The sequence below is a fragment of the Thalassophryne amazonica genome, chromosome 16 (assembly GCF_902500255.1).
Source record: "Thalassophryne amazonica chromosome 16, fThaAma1.1, whole genome shotgun sequence".
In the NCBI taxonomy this organism is placed as follows: Eukaryota; Metazoa; Chordata; class Actinopteri; order Batrachoidiformes; family Batrachoididae; genus Thalassophryne; species Thalassophryne amazonica.
The window spans coordinates 88,641,642-88,662,768 of record NC_047118.1 but is presented as its reverse complement, the minus strand read 5'-3'; the positions used below and the strand labels follow the sequence as shown (position 1 = coordinate 88,662,768).

Here is a 21,127-nt window from a genome sequence, read left to right as displayed (position 1 = left end):
GAACACGGAAGACCGACACAACTCCACTTCCTGTCTCCACGTCAGCAAAACGGGGCGTGTCCATAGAAAAATGAGCTGGGGGGCGTAATGCTGCGTTCAGGGAGTAGCGAAAACTCGGAAATTAGGAACTCCAACTCCGAATTTTGTAAGAATTTATTTGACTATAACTCGCATGCCTTTGGATGTGGAGGAAGGTCGCACGCCCACGGCTGTAAGGTGCGTTTACACATAAGCAAGACGCGTTACGAATGTCATTTTTATGTCATTCGTGACACATTCCTGACATTCTTAATGTGACTAACACATCTGAATATGTTTCTTAATAGTGCGTGTTGGTGCGTGATATTCTTGATATTCGTGCAGCATGTTTTTGTCTGTCCAAAAATCTTCCACGAATGTCACACACCATCCTCATTTCGTCTCACGTCGTGGAGGTCGCAACTGAGCGTATTGATCCGTCTTGATGAGTATTGATCCTTAATAGAACGTGACGTTCGTAGTGGTTCCTGTGATGGTTCTTGGAGCCCAAACTGTCACGCGTTATTACAAAGTGACACGGAAACTGTCAAGTTTTACACGACTTGTAACGCAGCGTCACATTTCACTGCGCGCCCACGAAAGTTTGCACATACAAGGAATTGATATGGGTTTATTGGAGCAATAAGAAAAGAAAAGAAAAAACAATTCTATAAGTAAAAGAGTTAAAAGAGACAAAACCATATTTACTGTTAACTAAATAAAATGGAATGGAATACCAATGCACACGTCGAAAACGTGAAGTTACTGGCCACCACTTCAAGTTGGACTACTGTGCCTAGTGTTCGCTGTTAATCTGTCTGCAATAATCATCATAAAATCGTAAATTTGATAGTGTAACTATTTTTATATTTATTTTGATAGCACCTGTACCTGGATGTGTTGCTGTATCTGGTTAAATGATTTAAAAAAATGTTGAAAACATTAAGGTTCATTCAGTAGTTCAGCAGCAGTTGACGTCACTCTATCTCAGACCTGGGCAAACTGCGGCCCGGGGGCCACATGCGGCCCTTTGCATGTCTCTGTCTGGCCCTCATGAGGTCTGTGACTATTATTACATATATTAAAAATGTCAAGTTTGTGTGTTGTAAATCATTAGAGAGGTTTATTTAGGTATATTTCCATATTATTACAATAATAAAATTACCTATAAAAGCTATTAAATACTGAATTTATTGTAAAATTGTAATGGGAGACAGCTGAGTTATCGATGTGTGGCCCCCGACATAATTCAGGTTCCCTATGTGGCCCCTTGTAAAAATTAATTGCCCACCCCTGCTCGATTTTCTAGACACAATAAGTTGTACCAGTGCAGTGCATTCTCTCCTTATTGTACAGACTGCAATGCTTTATGCTACTGTTGTGGTGAACATGTTGAAGTTTCTTAGATCTTGTTAAAATTGAAACATCACCTGCTTCTAAATAAAGGCTCTTGAACAGCAGAAGCTCTCTACTTATTGTGCTCAAATTCATATTTTAGAAATGACTCTGTCCTGATAGCAAACATTAAAGGCAATTACATATTTTGATTGTTAAATTATTTCCTGTTACATTTATAGTAAGCATATTTATTTAAACAGTATTTACAGTGTCTGTTTTTCTGGTTAAAATGAGATATAAATCTACCAGAATTTTTTTAAAAAAAGTACAAATTTCCATGTTATTTGTCTAAAAATAAAATGTCCTGAGGTTCCTTATGTTAAACAAGAAATTAAATAATATGAAATTAATCATTTATAGACAAAGGTTTCTAAAGAACCATTTGATTTATTTAGCTATTTTAATTACAAGTGTTCTAAACTTTTTAAACAGTAATCAGAAATAATGAGGTAACAACAACAAAAAACATTTCAAAGGATTTTTCTTCAGAAAACTGCTCCATAAATGAGCAGTCCTGTGACACATTTCTGTTTTGCACGGATCAGTGGTTTCCACCGATCCATTTTGTAGAGATCAGTGGTTTCTGCCATAGGTAGGATGCCCCTTCCAAGATGGTGGCCACATTTCTTGCGCCACAGGCAGCCAGTGCGGTTTTCTGCCACCCATCTTCCGTGTTTTGGCCCGACGCGTCGTTCCTGTTGGACAACGCAAAGGTACGTCACAGCTCAGCAGGTCAGAAGTTGGATTGGCTTAAACTTTGACTCCATCAGCGTGCTGACAAGCGGCAATGCGTGCTCCCGTTAGATGCTTCAGTTTAGCTCGGCTTTTGACGCGACGCATCTGATGCATCTAAAATGCAATGCGTCTCATTGAAAATAATGTTTCTATACCAATTTTTGACGCATTTGATGGATCTGACGGATTCAATGTGAAAGGCCCTTGACTGAGTCAGACGCGTCAAAAATCATTCTAAAAAGCATTATTTTCAATGAGACGTGTTGCTTTTTAGACGCGTCAAAACTGATGCTTCTGACAGGAGTGTGCATTGCCGCTTGTCGGCAGGCTGACGTGGTCAAAGTTCAAGCCAATCCAACTTTCGACAGAGCTGTGACGTACATTCGCGTTGTCCAATAGGAATGACGCGTCGGGCCAAAACGGAAGACTCGTGGCAGAAACCACTGATCTCTACAAAATGGAATGTTCCAATCCATTCCAATCCATCAGTGGTTTTCCGGTGCAGAAACCACTGATCTGTGCAAACATTAACATGTGACAGGACTGCTCATTTATAGAGCAGTTTTCTGAAGTTAAATCGTTGGAAATGTTTTTTGTTGTTTGTTACCTCAAAATTTCTGTTTACTGTTAAAAAAAAAGTTTAGAACACTTTCATCTGTAAATTAAAACCACCTGTTATTTCAGATTAGATCATTTCTTGTTTAACATAAGGAACATGGAAATTTATTTTTAGACAAATACAATAACATGGAAATTTGTACATTTTTTAAGTCTGGTAGATTATTATATCTCATTTCAACCAGAAAAACAAACACTGAATAATACAAATGTTTATTATAAATGCAACAGGAAATAAGTTAACAATGACTGCAGTGTGATTGTAAAGTAGGATTTCTTTGACATAAACCTCATGAGAATTTTTTATATATAGTCATTTAAACTTGTAATTTTGTCAAAATATGTAATTGCCTTTAATGTTGTTATCAGGACAGAGTCATTTCTAAAATATGAATTTGAGCACAATAAGTGGAGAGCTTCTACTTGTGCAAATGTCTTTTGACTTTGATTTTGTGGACATTTTTATGATCTGTTCATTTATTGTTAAAATATAAAATGAAACAGCTTTTTAAAAATAATAAAATAGTTGCTGTGAAAGAGCCTTTTATTTAGAAGCAGGTGATGTGTCTGCTGGATTCTCTGGACCAGATGAAGGTCTCTTCTGCAGCTTTGAACTCTGGTGGTGTTGCTGAAAAGCAGAGATGTTTCTTTCGACTGGACTTTGTGGTGTTCAGCTCATCAATGGAAGTTTGGTTGTCTGCACAGCAAATGTTCCTGATTGGGACAAATAAAAATATTTCTTTAAATATAAAGAAACACTAAACAGTTTATACATAAAAAAAAGGGGGGGGGACAGCAAAAAAAAAAACGATGGAAAAAACGCCAGAAAAAATAAGTTAAAGTTGAGCTTTTTTGGTGTCTGAAAAAAGCTGTAGCTTTATTTGGTAAAAATAAAAAAGACTGAACCATTTACAAATTAAAGTGTTCACTCAGATCAACTGTGCTAAAAGGCTAAGCTAACGTTAGCCGATAATTAAACCTTCACAGTTCAGTAAACGTCACGTTTTATTTTTACATTATTCTCACCTCAGTAAAGCTGCAGAACTAAACTCCGTTGGGCAAACTGGGACTTCACATATATCCACTCAACAAAAATATAAATGCAACACTTTTGGTTTTGCTCCCATTTTGTATGAGATGAACTCAAAGATCTAAAACTTTTTCCACATACACAATATCACCATTTCCCTCAAATATTGTTCACAAACCAGTCTAAATCTGTGATAGTGAGCACTTCTCCTTTGCTGAGATAATCCATCCCACCTCACAGGTGTGCCATATCAAGATGCTGATTAGACACCATGATTAGTGCACAGGTGTGCCTTAGACTGCCCACAATAAAAGGCCACTCTGAAAGGTGCAGTTTTATCACACAGCACAATGCCACAGATGTCGCAAGGTTTGAGGGAGCGTGCAATTGGCATGCTGACAGCAGGAATGTCAACCAGAGCTGCTGCTCGTGTATTGAATGTTCATTTCTCTACTATAAGCCGTCTCCAAGGCGTTTCAGAGAATTTGGCAGTACATCCAACCAGCCTCACAACCGCAGACCACGTGTAACCACACCAGCCCAGGACCTCCACATCCAGCATGTTCACCTCCAAGATCATCTGAGACCAGCCATCGGACAGCTGCTGAAACAATCGGTTTGCATACCAAAGAATTTCCGCACAAACTGTCAGAAACCGTCTCAGGGAAGCTCATCTGCATGCTCGTCGTCCTCATCGGGGTCTCGACCTGACTCCAGTTCGTCGTAACCGTCTTGAGTGGGCAAATGCTCACATTCGCTGGCGTTTGGCACGTTGGAGAGGTGTTCTCTTCACGGATGAATCCTGGTTCACACTGTCCAGGGCAGATGCAGACAGTGTGTTTGGCGTCATGTGGGTGAGGCGGTTTTCTGATGTCAATGTTGTGGATCGAGTGGCCCATGGTGGCGGTGGGGTTATGGTATGGGCAGGCGTCTGTTATGGACGAAGAACACAGGTGCATTTTATTGATGGCATTTGAATGCACAGAGATACCGTGACGAGATCCTGAGGCCCATTGTTTGTGCCATACATCCAAGAACATCACCTTATGTTGCAGCAGGATAATGCACGGCCCCATGTTGCAAGGATCTGTAACACAATTCTTGGAAGCTGAAAATGTCCCAGTTCTTGCATGGCCGGCATACTCACCGGACATGTCACCCATTGAGCATGTTTGGGATGCTCTGGACCGGCGTATACGACAGCGTGTACCAGTTCCTGCCAATATCCAGCAACTTCGCACAGCCATTGAAGAGGAGTGGACCAACATTCCACAGGCCACAATTGACAACCTGATCAACTCTATGCGAAGGAGATGTGTTGCACTGCATGAGGCAATGGTGGTCACACCAGATACTGACTGGTATCCCCCCCCAATAAAACAAAACTGCACCTTTCAGAGTGGCCTTTTATTGTGGACAGTCTAAGGCACACCTGTGCACTAATCATGGTGTCTATCAGCATCTTGATATGGCACACCTGTGAGGTGGGATGGATTATCTCAGCAAAGGAGAAGTGCTCACTATCACAGATTTAGACTGGTTTGTGAACAATATTTGAGGGAAATGGTGATATTGTGTATGTGAAAAAAGGTTTAGATCTTTGAGTTCATCTCATACAAAATGGGAGCAAAACCAAAAGTGTTGCGTTTATGGGTGATTCTTTAACTATGGGCACTATTGGCCTTGTAAATGTAATTTCCACCACACCATTGCCTTACAATATAAAGTGCCTTGGGGCAACTGTTTGTTGTGATTTGGCGCTATATACATGTGCTCTGATGTTACTGTTTATCTCCATAGAAACTACCCACACAATCTTTCATACAAACTTTTTAAAAGGACATTATTGTTGTGGTGGAAATTACGGCAGTAGTGTTGGACAACTACATTTTGTTTAAAAAAATCACAACAGTTGTATGACATTGAATACCCCAGTTATGTTTTGATTATTTTACTGATATTTTATTCAGAGATATTTTAAAACATTAGAAAAAACGTTTACTATTCATTTTTATCATTGAAGATCATAAGTCTGGGTGTGGGACAAGCACAAAACGGCAATATTTGCATATAATGATGCTGAAAAAAGGTGAAAAAGTCATCATAGACTACTAGGACAAATTTCTTCAAACGCTTTCATTGTAAAGATAACTATAAAAGTGTGAAATTTCCCCTTTTTCTTTTTTCATAAAATATGATCAAGGGACATAAAAGTGCCCGTAGTCTAAGAATCACCCACATATTTTTGTTGAGTGTACAAAAAGTGGGAGATTTCAGACTGAGTGGGTTTGCTCCATCACCCCGGCGGCCTGGATCGCTCTGCCCAGTGATGATGCCTGAAGGCCGGCTTCTCCGTGTGGGTCGGCCCGCCAATATCTGATATCCCACCAAGTCAACAGTCCTCCCTCGGTCGATGTCACTTCAAAAAATAGCTGAAAAAAGTTTCTCCCAGTAGGGTGATGGGAGAATTGTTCTATTGCTGTTTTTTAAAGGTTTTTTGTGGTTCAGGCGACCAAAGTTCAAGACGGCGATCGCTGAACTTTTTTCAGATTGTGCAAACAGCCAGAGTGTGACGTAGCAATCTCTGCCCCTTGCCGCTTCCGAAACGACGCGTCTGACGTCACGATGCGTTGGAAACGCACCGCCCTATGCCGCGCTGACAAGTGCAACCCTCAACCTATCAAATCCCTTGAACACAGACACAAGCCATATCTGTTTGTTTTAAAATTAATTACTTTAGTTAACTAATTTGGTTTATTTGTTAAATACGTGATATTATTCACTAATTCATGCATTTATTTCCTCTAGGCTGGACTATTGTAGTTCATTATTATCAGGTTGTCCTAAAAGTTCCCTAAAAAGCCTTCAGTTAATTCAAAATGCTGCAGCTAGAGTACTGACAGAGACTAGAAGGAGAGAGCATATCTCACCCATATTGGCCTCTCTTCATTGGCTTCCTGTTAATTCTAGAATAGAATTTAAAATTCTTCTTCTTACTTATAAGGTTTGAATAATCAGGTCCCATCTTATCTTAGGGACCTCGTAGTACCATATCACCCCAATAGAGCGCTTCGCTCTCAGACTGCAGGCTTACTTGTAGTTCCTAGGGTTTGTAAGAGTAGAATGGGAGGCAGAGCCTTCAGCTTTCAGGCTCCTCTCCTGTGGACCAGCTCCCAATTCAGATCAGGGAGACAGACACCCTCTCTACTTTTAAGATTAGGCTTAAAACTTTCCTTTTTGCTAAAGCTTATAGTTAGGGCTGGATCAGGTGACCCTGAACCATCCCTTAGTTATGCTGCTATAGACTTAGACTGCTGGGGGGTTTCCATGATGCACTGAGTGTTTCTTTCTCTTTTTGCTCTGTATGCACCACTCTGCATTTAATCATTAGTGATTGATCTCTGCTCCCCTCCACAGCATGTCTTTTTCCTGGTTCTCTCCCTCAGCCCCAACCAGTCCCAGCAGAAGACTGCCCCTCCCTGAGCCTGGTTCTGCTGGAGGTTTCTTCCTGTTAAAAGGGAGATTTTCCTTCCCACTGTTGCCAAGTGCTTGCTCACAGGGGTCATTTTGACCGTTGAGGTTTTTTCCGTAATTGGGTGATTCTTAGACTACGGGCACTTTTATGTCCCTTGATCATATTTTATGAAAAAAAGAAAAAAGGGGAAATTTCACACTTTTATAGTTATCTTTACAATGAAAGCGTTTGAAGAAATTTGTCCTAGTAGTCTATGATGACTTTTTCACCTTTTTTCAGCATCATTATATGCAAATATTGCCATTTTGTGCTTGTCCCACACCCAGACTTATGATCTTCAATGATAAAAATGAATAGTAAACAAACGTTTTTTCTAATGTTTTAAAATATCTCTGAATAAAATATCAGTAAAATAATCAAAACATAATTGGGGTATTCAATGTCATACAACTGTTGTGATTTTTTTAAACAAAATGTAGTTGTCCCACACTATTGCCGTAATTTCCACCACAACACTGTAATGTCCCTTTAAAAAGTTTGTATGAAAGATTGTGTGGGTAGTTTCTATGGAGATAAACAGTAACATCAGAGCACATGTATATAGCGCCAAATCACAACAAACAGTTGCCCCAAGGCACTTTATATTGTAAGGCAATGGTGTGGTGGAAATTACATTTACAAGGCCATAGTGCCCGTAGTTAAAGAATCACCCAATTATTGTATGGCCTTGCCTTACAATATAAGGCGCCTTGGGGCAACTGTTTGTTGTGATTTGGCGCTATATAAATAAATTGATTTGATTTGATTTATTGAATAACTAATATTTTGCTATATTTTCCAGTATTTCTTTTTCTTTCTGTTTATTTTTTTGATAACTCTAACATCCGAGGGGGTGAGGTTGATGACGTGAGGGGGCGTCGCCCCCAAATGCCCCCACGTGGCGCCGGCTATGAGTCTGAGTCTCTGCACCCAAAGCAATCAAAGTCAGTTTGAAGCAGAAATAAGGTGATAATCGGTGAATCACTACTGAGCTCTGAAATGAAATGAAAAGGTGGTGGGGGTGGGGAGGGGGGGCTGATTTTTGGAGGGGACTGTTTGGTTGGCGACACTGGACTGTGACCCTCCTCTGGTTCAGGCGGTAACCTCTGGTGGGAGGAGTTGTGCGCTTTAATGGAAATATGTGTAATTATTTGTATAATAAAAATGTTATTGTGCTGTTTTGCACCTGTCTTAAAGTAACCCTGAGAATGTACTTGTTATTCAACTTTGTTTTAGCATGCTGGGGTCAGTCTGAACTGGGAGTGAAGAGCTGGATGTACTTGTTATTATTACACAACTTTGTTTTTGTAGCCACTAACGACTGGGAGTGAAGAGATGTTTTTGCAAGAGGAAAGAACTTTCAGATGCCTGTTGATTAAAGGAATTATGTGCGCCAGGGAGGTTGAGTTGGCCACTCACCCTCCCTTCGCGGACACACTAGAAAAGAGGGAGCAGAACCATGCTTCAATAGAGTCTGCTGCGGGTTAACGTACGAACGCCCAGCCGGTTGACAGGCGCACTCTGCTGAAGGTGTTGGCTCTCCACCTTAAAGGCGTCATGGTAAGAGAGAAAAATGCGCTGCAACCACTTGTGTTTGATGTAACTGCTTTTGTGGGGAATAAATATACGCCTTTTTATTCTAGCAAAATGCAGTCTGTGTGATCATTTCTGTGTGCCGATCTGACCGAACCTTGTGTTTCAAAACATTATTACTTTAAAACAAGTCCGAGTCCACGCTTCATATGTACACCAAACTACAAACGGGGGGGGATTCCATGCACATCATGGATTGTTGTCCAACATTCCTGGGTCTAGGTTTCTCTTCAAGGTAGGTATTAAATGTAACAAATCATTCCAGGCATGAGGAAGGGCATCATCCCAGAAGCTTCTAATATTGGCCACAATTTCTGAAGAGTCCGCGGTGAGCCCATACATTGGACACCCATCACAGTCTCTGGCTACCTGCCATAGTTAAAGTAAACTGGAACTTTTTTCGGTCTGATCTGTGTGTGTGTGTCCAGAAGCTTCCCTGGGTGGCTGTGGAGTGGAGGAGTACTTGGCCTTCCTCGGTAACCTGGTCTCGGCACAGATGGTATTCCTTCCCAGTAAGTTCCTCAGACTGTTCTTCATCAATTTAGAATTTTTAAAGTTTATTTATTGTATTTTTTTTTTTTAAGTTCTAAAAAACATTATATAAATCATAAGACTTTCTCCTTCAACGTTATCTTTAACATCTTTATCTTGAACAGCAGCTCCCCCACCCCTTCCCACCCCACCCCCGGGGCTTCAGGTCTTCGGACCTTGCCACACATTTTCAGTCCCCAGGAAGGCAGCTGGACCAGACAGGGTGCTGGGACGGGTGCTCAGAGACTGTGCCGATGAGCTGCCAGAGGTTCTCACGGACATTTTCAGTCTATCCCTCTCCAATGCCTGGGTCCTGGCACGTTTTAAAGCAGCCACAATTATTCCTGTATCTAAAAAGGCCAACGTCACCTGCCTGAATGATTACTGGCCTGTGGCTCTCACTTTCATCCTCGCCAAGTGCCTTGAGTGACTGATACTGAAACGCATCAAGAGGGCCGTTCCACCGGCTCTGGACCAGCACCAGTTTGCATGCAGGGAAAACAGATCAACAGAGGACGCTGTCACTACTGTGCTTCACACTCTGTTGGAACATCTAGAACACAAAAACACCTACACGACAGTGCTTTTTATTGATTTTAGCTCGGCATTCAACACCAGTCTGCCAGGGCACACTCCTGTTGAAACTGAGGAACATTGGATTAAATAACACACTATGCAGTTGGATGCTGGACTTTCTAACTGACCGCTCTCAGTATGTGAAGGTAAGGGGGCACATTTCACCTACCATCTCCATCAATACCGGTGCTCTACAGGGCTGTGTACCAAGTCCACTCCTGTACACACATGACTGCTCTCCCACACTTCCTACCAGTTACATCATAAAATTTGCAGATGACGCAATTGTGCTCGGACTCATATCAAACAATGAGACTGCATGTAGGGAGGAGGTTGAGCTTTTGACAAAGTGGTGCAAGACACACAATTTGGCCTTAAACATAAAAAAAAATAAGGAAATAATCATGGACTTCTGAAAATCATCAACAGACCACACACTGCTGTTCATAAATGGGGAGCCGGTGGACAGAGTGCCCCGTTTTAAATTTGTGGGCCTGACAGTGTTGGAGGATCTGTCCTGGGGGAGCAACATCACCTCTGCTGGTTGAAAAGCTCAGCGGCGTCTCTGTTACCTGAGGAAACTGTGCTGACATATGGCTTGCTTCCACCCAGCACACAACCTGTTCCACCCGCTGCAATCCGGCCGGAGGTACAGATCACTCCCTGCCAGGACCAGCAGGGTGGCAAACAGCCTCTACCCCCAGGCCATCAGAGTCCTAAATGAACACTGCACTTCTCAGCTCCCTTCACCCTCTAGTACCTCACACTGGCTATAACTGTGAACTGGTTTTGCATTGATGCAGCAAACATTCCATAAGCAATATTCCACAATAACAGTCTTAATCTATTCTCCCTCCCTGCCATGTCAGTGTTTACATCATATGTGCCTACACACTGTACTGTTTACATCACACTGCTGTTTTTGCACAGGTTGCTGATTGTATGAATTGCTCTAAATGTAATTTTTCATTGTTACCTTGACAATGACAATAAACTATTGAATCTTGAAAACAGTAACACAAGGACAGACCCTCCCAGAGCTGAGACTGAGCAATGATGGAAGAACATCTGGGAGAAAGAGGCATCACACAGCACCAATGCCAAGTGGCTGGTGGACCGAAGAGCACATCACAGCGACTTCCCTGAACAAGAACTAGTCAACATCATGAAGGTAGTCTCAGGAGTGAACAGGTGGACAGCATCAAGACCAGATGGTGATCCACGCCTACTGGATCACCAAAGAAGCTAACAGCATTCCATGTGCACCTGTCAGCACAAATCTGTGGGCTACTAACAGCAGGTACTCACCCAGACTGGCTAACACAGGGCAGGACAATCTTGATCATGAAGGACTCCACAAGTGTATGACACTATTGAATTACCGGCCAACTACCTGCCTCTCCACAACATGGAAGGTCCTCTCAGGCATCATAGCAACCAAGTTGTATAGGCACATGAGTTAACACATGAGCACAACTCAGAAGTACACTGGAGACAATACCAGAGGGTCAAAGCACCACCTACTAGTTGACAGAGAAGTACACCAGGACCCTAAGGCCAGACAGACCATTCTGAGCACAGCCTGGACCAATTGCAAGAAAGCCTATGACTAAGTGCCCCACACATGGATGCTGGTACTGGTACTATACAAGGCTAACAGTGCAATGATGACCTTCCTCAGGAAGGCAATTGCACAAGTCATCAGTCAAAAGTTTGGACACCCCTGGTAATTTTCATGATTTTCCTTTATCAATCATTGGTTGTCTGGATCAGAAATTTCAGTTAAATATATCATATAGCAGACAAACACATTGCTATTTGAGAAGTGAAATGAAGTTTCTAGGATTTACAGAAAGTGTGCAATAATTAAACAAATTTGGGCAGGTGCATAAATTTCTCATTTTATTGATTTGAATACATTTAGCACTAATTATTGGAAAGCAAAATTGGTTTGGTAAGCTCATTGACCCTTGACCTCCTTACACAGGTGAATCCAATCATGAGAAAGGGTATTTAAGGTGGCCATTTGCAAATGTTTCCCCTCTTTGCATCTCTTCTAATGAGTGGCAATATGGGAGCCTCTAAACAACTCTCAAATGACCTGAAAACCAAGACTGTTCAACACCATGGTTTAGGGGAAGGATACAAAAAGCTATCTGAGGTTTCAGCTGTCAGGTTCCACTGTGAGTAACATAGTGAGGAAATGGAAGACCGCAGGCACAGTACTAGTTAAGGCCCGAAGTGGCAGGCCAAGAAAAATCTCAGATAACCTGAAGTAAAGGATGTTGAGAACAGTCATAGTCAAGCCACAGACCTGCTCCAAAGACCTAACACATGATCATGCTGCAGATAGTGTCTCTGTGCATCGTTCAACTGTACAGCGCGCTTTGCACAAAGAGATGCTGTGTGATGCTGTAATGCAGAGGAAGCCTTTTCTGCGTACACGCCACAAACAGAGTCGCTTGAGGTATGCTAAAGCACATTTGGACAAGCCAGCTTCATTTTGGAATAAGGTGCTGTGGACTGATGAAACTAAAATTGAGTTATTTGGACATAACAAGGGGCGGTATGCATGGATGAAAAAGAACACAGCATTCCAAGAAAAACACTTGCTACAAAGTTCTGGAATGGCCATCTAAGTCCCCAGACCTGAATATTACTGAAAATCTGTGGTGTGATTTTAAGCGGGCTGTCCATGCTCGGAAACCAACAAACCTGAGATGTTTTGTAAAGAAGAATGGTCCAAAATACCTTCAACCAGAATCCAGACTCTCATTGGAAGCTATAGGAAGCGTTTAGAGGCTGTTATTTCTGCAAAAGGAGGATCTACTAAATATTGAAGGATTTTTTTCTGTTGGGGTGCCCAAATTTTTGCACCTGCCTAATTTTGTTTAAAGAATTATTGCACACTTTCTGTAAATCCTACAAAATTAATTTCACTTCTCAAATATCACTGTGTTTGTCTGCTATATGATATATTTAACTGAAATTGCGATCCAGACAACTAATGATTTATAAAGGAAAATCATGGGAATCATCAGGGGGGCCAAAACTTTTATATAGAACTGTAAGTTGGCCACAGGAGATAGAAGTGACTGATGTCAAGACCCTGAAAACTCCTCACAATGCACAGAAGTTTCTACCCAAAGTCCAGCACCCTTAGGCGCTATGAGTAACAGAAAGAAGGAGAGGATTAGTGAGTGTCAAAGCCACAGTCCAGGATGGGATGAGGAACATCCATGAATCCCTCTGAAAGATGGCCGCCCGAGATCAGCTGCTACAACAATGCATCAGGCAGCTGAAGACAGACTGATAAGGAACAGGAGGAGGAGTTATCCTGGAAGACCAAGTTGTCCATGGGATATGCCATCGACAGACAGAGGATGTGGCTGACATCAAAAAAACCTACCAGTGCCTAGAAAAGGCCAGTCTACAGGACAGCACAGAGGCTCTGATCATGGCAGCACAAGAACAAGCCCTAAGCACCAGATCCATGGAGGCAGGAGTCCACCACAGCTGACAGGACCCAAGTCGCAGGCTGTGCAACTGTGCCCCAGAGACAGTGCAGCACATAGTAACAGGATGCATGCTGGGACAGCGTACACTGAGAGGCACAACCAAGTGTTGGGAATCATGTACAGGAACATCTGTGCCGCATACAGGTTAGAACAAAAGGTGGTCACGAATGACAGGGCTCAGGTCCTGTGGGACTTCAGATTCCAGACAGACAAGCAGCTGCTGGTCAACCAACCAGACACAGTGGTGGTTGATAATCCCAGCTGACAGCAACATCAGAGGGAAGGAGCACGAGAAAATAGAGAAGTGCCAAGGACTGAAGGAGCAACTGGAGCAGATATGGAAGGCGAAGTCCAAAGTAGCCCCAGTGGTAACAGGAGCACGAGGAGCTGTAACCCTCAACCTGGAAGAGAGACTCCAGCAGATTCCAGGAACAACATCAGAGGCCTCTGTCCATAAGAGTGCAGTCTGTGGAACAGCTAAGATACTGAGCAGAACCCTGAAACTCCCAGGGCTCTGGTGGAGGACCTGAGCTTGAGGAACACACAGACCACCCTCCCCAACCTTCTTTATCTGATGTTTTGTGGAGGCTTGCTCTTGCGTTGATGTTTAAGATCATTATTTATGATGTCACTGTTTGTCTTTAATGACTATGTTGCTTCATGAATGTTCTGTGTGTTTGTTTCCAGAGAGTGACCGTCTCCGAGGGAGAAGTCAATATCTCAGTTTCTGACGATGAGGATGAGAGTAGGTATTTCTTCACGTCTTTTAAATATGCTGTATTCTGACTCCAACCTGAATGGATTTCTGTGCTCGTATTCAGACCGATCATCTAAACATCACTGACAGTGAACACAAACCATAACCTCCAACACATTGGACCTCACTTCTTATTAGGGCCCGAGTATGAAAAAGTCCTACGAGGACCCTATTGTAATTATTATTTATTTATTTATTTATTTTTATTATTATTATTATTATTGCCACTTTTGAAATCGAAATTTCGGCCCTTTCCCATGCTCAAAAACTCACCAGACTTTGCACAGTTGTCTGGCTGGATCCGAAATTCGATATTTTGGGGGTCGCACACATGGTCGCAGCAAAATAGTGCCCCCTAGAAATGTTCAAAAACCCCTCCGCATTGGGGTTTTTTTCGTCGTAGCCTCACGAAATTCAGTACACATATTTACATTGTGTGATTTGCTTGAAATTTTAACTGTGTGATGAGTGGTTGCCCCTGTACGCATATGCTCAGATCTGGTCACAAGGGGGCACACTGCCCTGGGTAGGCGGTCACGCAGAACGAGGGCCCGTATATGACTGCTTGCAGTCCTAGTTATTATTATTATTTTTATTATTGTTCTTCTTATTATTATTATTTCTTATTAGTATTAGTATTATTTTAAAACGACTGCCATGTATTGTTTAAGCATTGATTGATCCAACAGATCTATTTTGAGATAAATTATTAAAGAGGTACTTCAATTCACTTTCAGTGAATCTACAGATTTGATGATCTGTGAAAATTTAAACTGTTTGAATATGACACCTCAAATGGTTGTTCCCCCTCCCCTTGGTACCCCTGCCCAGTAGGTATCCTTTTTCAGGTGAGTATTGGAAGGCTGGATAGACCATGACGGGTAAGATCCCATCTTAAACCCTGGGACAACCTAAGGCAGGCACAGTCACGATTACTCGACCTGGTCTCTGTGGGACTCTGACTCCCTAAGACTGGCTATGAGGTTACGCACAGGGGTACTGTGGTGGGGTCAAATTGATGTTTGCCTGTATGCCTACATGTTTGGCAGGGTATTGGTTTGATTGGAGTATTGGATCATTGTCGGGAATTGAATAAATACGAGGTCTGTTATAAAAGTATCGGACCTTTTTATTTTTTGCAAAAACCTGATGGATTTGAATCACGTGTGCTTGCATGAGCAAACCTTGAACCCTTGTGCGCATGCGTGAATTTTTTCACGCCTGTCAATTGTGTCATTTGCTGCTAAGCAGCCTTTGTGTGAGGACATGTGTTGTGCTCTCGGCAGATTTTCATTACAAGGAAAATGGCGGAACAACTGGAGCAGCGCTACTGCATCAAAGCATCAAATTTTCCCAGAAACTGGACGACAGCCAGGTGGAAACCATTCGGAAGATTCAGACGGCTTTTGGTGACGATCCTATGGGCATCACACAGATTAAGGAGCAGTACAACCGGTTTAAAGACGTCCGCACAACGGTGGAGAGCGAGCCACGCTCCGGTCGGCCATCAACATGCTGAAATGACCAGATCATTTCCAAAGTGAACGCTGTGGTGATGTGGGACCGTCGTGTGACTATCAGAGAAACTGTGGAAGAGGTGCACATCAGCACTTTTTTGGTACATTCCAGTGTGACAGAAGATTTGGCCATGAAAAGAGTGGCGGTGAAATTCATGCTGCTGCTGACGGCGGAGAAAAAGTGCCTTCGTGTTGAAGTCTCACAGGACAAGCCCTAAAGCTGGGTTCACACGGCAGGATAATTAGGCTGATATCGGACCCGATCTTCCCCTTCCGACAATCTTAAGGACGCCCCGACAATCGTGATGACGTCAAAGATAATCTTATCAGATATTCCTGCCATGTGTGGTGTGTTAAGAGCGCTCTGATCTGCTCAGAAGGGGCTTCAGGAGCGCTCCGATCGCAAATCGGGGATATTCAACATGTTGGATTTTTTTGGCCCGATATTGCAGCGTGTGTTGTGTCCTCCGACCACAAACGAGCTCACAGCCTGCTGAATGTGACGTGCAGCCAATCAGAAAGTGAGGTGACGGACATACGGAGCGGAAAATAAAATCACAATAGCTGTTCTGACTTACCAGAAAGTGTGGTGGTCGCGCTGTCTCCACTCATTTAAAGAACGCCTTTTCTTTTTCTTTTTGTATCGTTTTCCCTCTGTTTTAAATAGTCCACAAAGTATCTCCGTTCGTTTACTCTGAAGTCACGTTTAATCTCGAGAGATTTTGTGTGATTTGCTGTCTGAACTGTAAATGTTCGTGTGTGAAATCTGTTGGTGTGTGGTGTTGTTGTCCTCACTGTGTGGCTGAACACCACACACTGTACCACCAAACCTGTTAGATCCATGATTTTTTATCTTCACGTGTGTGGTCTCTCAGGTTTTGGAAACCTAAAGATAATTTTAGGATCCTGTCGTGTAAACCAGGCTTAACATGCCCAGCTCTTGCACCATTCGGAAGATTCAGACGGCTTTCGGTGGCTTTTCAGTCGTGTGACTATCCGAGAAATTGTGGACGAGCTGGACATGCCACAACATGTCCTGTGAGGCTTCATCACGGCGTTGATTTTTGTTGTGTGCCCTGCGCCTCCGTCCCGATGCGCAAATTCCTCTGCACGTCTTTTCATGACAAAAAAACTCCTGTAACAGAGGAATGTGCCGTTCATTTCCAAAGTGAATGCTTTGTTGATCTGGGACGTCGTCTGACTACCACAGAAATGGCAGAAGAGTTTAACATCAGCACTTTTTCGACGTTTGGAGGAATTTGCGCGTCGGGATGGAGCTGCATGGTGCAGAACAAACAGGAACGCCGTGATGAAGCCTCATGGGACATGTTGTGGCATGTCCAGCTCATCCACAATTTCGCGGATAGTCACACAACTGAAAAGTCACCGAAAGCCGTCTGAATCTTCTGAATGGTACAAGAGCTGGGCATGTTAGGGCTTGTCCTGTGAGACCAACACGGAGGTGCTTTTGTCCCGCGCCATTATCGGCTCCGTGGCGAATTCCTCCGCTCCTCTTTCCATGACAAAAACTCCTGTAACAGTGGAATGTGCCGAAAAAGTGCTATGTCCAGCTGTCTTGCCATTTCTCTGGTAGTGAGACGACGTCCCGGATCAACAAAGCGTTCACTTTGTAAATGATCTGGTCGTTCCAGCCTGTCGATCGCCGCTCGGTGCGCAGCGCACCCTCCGCCGCTGTTGGCTGTCATTAATCCAGTTGTAACACTCCTTAATCCGTGTGATGCGGTTAGAAACTTCACCAAAAGCCATCTAAATCTAACGAATGGTTTCCACCTGGCTGCCTCTCACAGTTTCTGAAAAAATTTTGATGAAGCAAAGCGGCAGTCAATCAGCCAATTTCCTGACAATGAAAATCCAATGAGGGGGCTGGACCACTCCTCCCACAAGGCGTGCTCACAGGCGAATGACGCAACCGACAGGCGTGAAAAAACTCACGCATGCGCACAAAGGTTCAAGCTTGGTTGATGCAAGCGCACATGATTCAAATCCATATGGTTTTTGCAAAAAATAAAAAGGTCGGATTCTTTTCTAACAGACTTCGTATATTAATAGAGCTTGTTGCTGTTGAAGAATATATGACTCATATGCTAATAGTGATCAGTATTTATCAATGCTTATTAAACACGTAATTAATAGCTAAGGTTAATTACATGATATCTAAATGTTTAAAGGTGATAGAGAGAGGTTGAATAGGGCATTAATCCTTGTTCTGTGATGTGATATGTAGCCCCCAAACAAATTGGTTGGGTCTGTAATGGCTCAGAACCTTCCTAAAAGGCTCTCTGAAACAGCTATGTTACTATGCTGGGTTTAGAATGCGTCGTTTGCCCTTAATGGCGTCGTTTCAGAGCTTATTTGGCAACCTCATTATGAAATGCACGTAGGTGTTGGCGCTGATCGGTTGCCGTAGTTTGATTGGCCCTTGCTCTCACTGAAAATGCCGCTAAGAGGATTAGGAAAGTCTCCGGTTCAACTCAGAACAGAATGAAAATAATCGCTGATTCACTCATTTCGCTGTCAATCTAAAATGGATTCAGCCTCAGACAGATCATCCAATCATCATGCAGAAGCTGAGCGTCCGGGCCAGCCGAGGCCCGCCCACTGCCCCATAGAGCCCCAGACACGCAGAGCCTCCAATGGGCGGGACAAAGCCCAGCATTTATCCAATGACTCGTCTCGTTTTGCTGCACTTGTGTCGCTATTGAAGTCTGTGGACGACGGTTCAAAGCACTGTGAAGCTGCGGGTTTGAGTGAGAGGAAATCCGCGTCATTACCAGTGATAAGAAGCTGATTCTGAACAAAAGTTGAGCGCGTTGGAGCGAAAACGAGACGACAGTAATCTTCACTAACTTATTTAACAGATCACGTTTCAACATTGCTGTTGAGTGATAAATCTTGTTCCTCGCCCACCAACATGAAGTCAGCCAGAGTCACAAAATAATAATGATAATAAAAAAAAATGATCCGAAATAAATTTAAAAACAAATTTAAAACAAAAGAAAATGTGATACTTACAGGCTGTACTGATTGCTGGGGTTGATTTTGTCGCAAAGTCGGAACTGACCCTCTACTGAATATTAAATGGCGACTGAAGCCAGCTCGAAATTATGCAAGGTTTGTGAAACAGTCCTCCGTGAAATGCGCAGAGCAAAGAAATAGTCGGCGGTTGTATGTACTGGGGATGCGGTTAAAAATGAATAAAAGCCAGTGATCGTATACATTGCTTTCCGTGGGAAGAATATGTAAAGATTGTAGTCCGCTATGACAGCCTGGGAAGGTACACCTGGAGCTCACCATTGCTCCTCTTCCAGTGGTACGAATGGGTGGGCACAACCTTATGAATAATTAATTTCGAAGGGGCGTGTGTGAAAGGGGGTGGGTGTGGGTGTGTGTGTGTGGGGGGGGCTATTGATGAAAAAGTGACGTAAGTTTTCTCTCAAAAACGGATTGGCCTGTTTTCTAGGGGCAATTCAAAAAAGGAGAAATACTTGAAACAGAGGTTCTGACACTTGCTGGCACTTCGTGTGTTTTCCCCACAGCGGGGAGACTCTGAACTAACACCAAAAACATGAAAAAGATGATTTTGATTCTCTATCCCCTTTAAATACTTTTTAAAATATATGTTTGAATGCACAGCACGGTGGATTAGTGGTTAGCACTGTTGCCTCACAGTGAGAAGGTCGTGGGTTCAATTCCCGTGGCCTTTCTGTGTGGAGTTTGCATGTTCTCCCCATGTTTGCGTGGGTTTCCTCCGGGTGCTCCGGTTTCCTCCCACATCCAAAGACATGCAGGTCAGGTGGATTGGAGTCTTTAAATTGTCCGTAGGTGTGTGTGTGGGTGTGTCTGTTTGTGGCCCTGCGACAGACTAGTGTCCTGTCCTGGGTGTACCCCGCCTCTCGCTCTATGACTGCTGGGATAGGCTCCAGCCCCCCGCAACCCTTAATTGGAGTAAGCGGTAGAAGATGAATGAATGAATGAAATGTTTGAATGCCTTTGAACTGTGTATTGTGTACCAAATTAAAGGTATGTTATATTTATGATTACATTTGCTTTTGCTTTAAGTATTATTTTAGTTTCTTAGCATGCTGTTCTAAAGATGATTTACTTATATAATCATTTTCAAAGTGTTATAAATGTGATGTGTCCCTTTTTTAGTGAGGCCCAGAAAGATACATTGAGAAACATCCATATGTTGCAGACAGCACATGGAACAGGATGCCAGTACTTACCACAGTCAGATAAGGAGACTAAACCTGATACACGGGTATGATTAGACTTGTTTAATAGAATGTTGTGCAATTTTGAGATGTGCTAATATTCTTGCGGTATAACCGCGTGATGATACTTGCTGATGGCACAACGCCTAATATTAGCATGAATCATTGCATTAGCATAGGAAGACAGGGGAGTATAAAAACAGAGTCCAGCCCACTGTTCGAGGTTCCTCTTTGCTGAGAGCTTGCTGGAACACCAGATGCCTGATTGACCTCTCACAGGAGCTCCTCCAGGTGACAGAGGAGCGAGAATGTCTAAAGGTAGTAATTGAAGCTCTGAAGCTCACTATGGAGAAAGAACTGGCAGCTAAGAGGGCAGAGGTTGAGAAGGACCTGCAGACTAAGAAGGAACAGTACCAGCACTACCAGAAGAAGCTGGAAGTCCATGTGGCTGAGTGTAGAAAAGAAGTGATAGAGAAGGTAAAGCATCTACAGGAGGAGCTGGATGCTCATAAGAACATGAAGGAGAAAGAACTGGCAGCTGTGAAGTTACAGTATGATGAAAAACTGAAAGCCCAAGAGCAAAACTACCAGAAACAACTGGATGCCCACAAGACAAAGAGCAGACAAATGAAAGCAGAGCAAGAACGTCTGCAAGAGGAGCTGGAAGCTCAGAAGAACATGAAGGAAAAAGAACTGGCAGCTGTGAAGTTACAGTGTAATGATGAACCGAAAGCCCAAGAGCAAAACTACCAGAAACAACTGGATGCCCACAAGACAAAGAGCAGACAAGAAATGAAAGCGGAGCAAGAACGTCTGCAGGAAGCTCAGAAGAACATGAAGGACAAAGAACTGGCAGCTGTGAAGTTACAGTATGATTAAGAACTGAAAGCCCAAGAGTAAATCTACCAGAAACAACTGAACCTGCACATGTCTGAGTGCAGAAAAGAAATGAAACAGCAAGAAGCAAAACACCAAGAAGAACTGGAGGCACAGGAGTCCAGATTCAAAAAGAAGACTGAATCTAAGACAGACAAATCCTGGGTCTACATCTCTAGTGGTGTTTGTCTGGTTGCTGGGTTCTTGTCAG

The 21,127-nt window shown here is 43.0% G+C and overlaps 1 long non-coding RNA gene across 1 annotated transcript; it reads left to right on the top strand.

Moving 5' to 3' along the window:
* Positions 1 to 156: 156 nt before the first annotated feature.
* On the top strand, positions 157 to 20,087 carry LOC117528236. The gene is made up of 4 exons (XR_004565711.1): positions 157 to 216; positions 9,335 to 9,418; positions 14,219 to 14,276; positions 19,979 to 20,087. It is a non-coding gene; the product is annotated as an uncharacterized LOC117528236 (long non-coding RNA).
* Positions 20,088 to 21,127: the final 1,040 nt, after the last annotated feature.